General features: G+C 37.5%; 1 long non-coding RNA gene across 1 annotated transcript; it reads right to left on the bottom strand.

Moving 5' to 3' along the window:
* Nucleotides 1–568: 568 nt before the first annotated feature.
* Nucleotides 569–1,661, bottom strand: LOC126714403 (uncharacterized). Its single transcript, XR_007651596.1, has 2 exons — nt 1,511–1,661; nt 569–930 (listed from the first exon to the last, which is right to left on the bottom strand). It is a non-coding gene; the product is annotated as an uncharacterized LOC126714403 (long non-coding RNA).
* Nucleotides 1,662–2,040: the final 379 nt, after the last annotated feature.

Genomic DNA, 2,040 nt, shown 5'->3' with positions numbered 1-2,040 from the left:
TATCCCAGCTACTATTATATCAATTCTTTCTCTCTCCTCCGGATTTCTTTTTTTCTCTCATTCTCTCCATTTCTCACATAATCCAAACACAAAACACAAAAAACAAAAGAAAATCAAATTCTTAAAATAAAGTTGGATCAAAACAAGAAAAAAAAAAAAAAAAAAAGAACAAGCCGATCTGACCCACACTACAAAAAAAAGGGCTATAGCTGCGTTTTTATAGCCGCATTTCCAAACACGGCTTATGCGGCGAGGCTATAGCCCCTTGCGGGGACCTAGAGCTGCGTTTCTAAAAACGCGGCTCTAAACCGTTCTATAGCCTTGTCTATTTTGCCCTATAGCTGCGTTTTGTAGAAAACGCGGCTATAGGCCCGGTTTGGGCTGCGTTTCAAACGCGGCTGTAAGCTCAGACCTGTAGCTGTGTTTTTTAAAACATGGCTATAGACTATCTTTGGGTTTCTAAAAACACGGCTATAGACTATCTTTGGGCTGCGTTTAGAAACGCGGCTAAAGCCCCCTACATTGGTTTGTCCATAGCCGCATTTTTAAAAACGCGGCTAATAGGTCCTCTTTTTTTCCCTGCTAAATACAATTCCTGCCCAAATAATTTACAATTCTATAAGCACTCAACAATTGCCAAAACCCAACAAGTTCCCAACCAATTACTAGCAAACAAAACAAAACAAGTTCAACAATTACATTTTTTGCAAATGTGATGGAGAATCACTGTCCATGGCAGTCCACAAAATACATAGAAAAAAACAATGAAATAGCATCTCAAGATACATGCTGAAATGAGTAGCATCCTATGGAGATAGAATATCTACAGTAAACTACCCTGCAGAAATTCAGTAACTCACAAATATCCAATCTTCAACTCATGGATTTCTAAGAGCTACCAACCGCTTCTCAAGCTCATCAACTCCCGAACTGCATGGGCCAAAATTCCATGGTTGATCAAAAACAGGAAAGAGTAGAGAATTTTATTTTATTTTTTGAATAGCAAGGAAAGAGTAGAGAAAATGAACACAGTTCTGGATTTGCAAATGAAATTCCCTATCCGCCCACCTAGGGAGTGGGGGGTTGGTAAAATGAAGATACAATTTATTGCATAAAACTAATAGACAATTATTTTGGTAGACATGCAACGCACCTCACACAACAATCAAAAATACATAGTCTATAAGAAAAAGAACAAACAAGTTCTTTAGAACAACACATTAAAATCGATTAATTTAGTAATAAACCTAAACACGGCACAATAAATAAATATGATTTAAACCTAAACAGCATATCATCCCAAGACATACATATTTTTCAATAGAAAATTGCTAAATCAGGTAAGTAATTGAATCAGAAAATCCAGCTAGTGATTCTCCAGTCAATTGACTCTAACAGTGATAATTAAAACACATAAATGTTGCCATGTCATGAAATAAGTGCTGTAGAGAAAATAAATTAAATAAATAAAAGTTGTTGTAAAAGTGACACAATATTGAAGCACCGCAACCCGGACTACCTGTCTCTTCACTATTAGTCATCCTAAAGATTTCTCTCCACCTACAAACACAATAATCCAAGTCTGAGACACAAAATCACTAGCTAGATTACTTATTAAAATAAATAAATAAGTGAGGGAGGAGCATGTGTCATTTGAGCTAAAACTCTGTTGAGGTCTAAAAAGGATCATAGTAAAGGAAGCCCAAAAGAATAAGTCAAGCCCAAAAGGAAAAATAAAGCTAAGCCCAAAGTAACAGACGCAGGAAACCCATGAAGGAATAAAAAAGCCCAGGGGATCCTGAAGCCCAGACAAAGAAGCATCCAAAAAAGAGGATCACGACAAGGGATAAGAAGCAAGGATCCTCAGGAACCTTCAAGAGGTGCAGACCCCTTCAGGCACAAAGACAAAGGAAGACTAGGACAGCTCGATAGAAAAAGACAGAAGAAGGAAACAAGAAACAAAAGCAGAAAAAGAACACAAACGCCAGTATAACCCAGCGACCTCTCATGGCACAGACAGAAAAAGCCTCGAGGAACCAA

The sequence above is a fragment of the Quercus robur genome, chromosome 2, assembly GCF_932294415.1.
Source record: "Quercus robur chromosome 2, dhQueRobu3.1, whole genome shotgun sequence".
In the NCBI taxonomy this organism is placed as follows: Eukaryota; Viridiplantae; Streptophyta; class Magnoliopsida; order Fagales; family Fagaceae; genus Quercus; species Quercus robur.
Note: the sequence above shows the minus strand (reverse complement) of the source record. Positions and strands in the feature narration are given on the sequence as shown.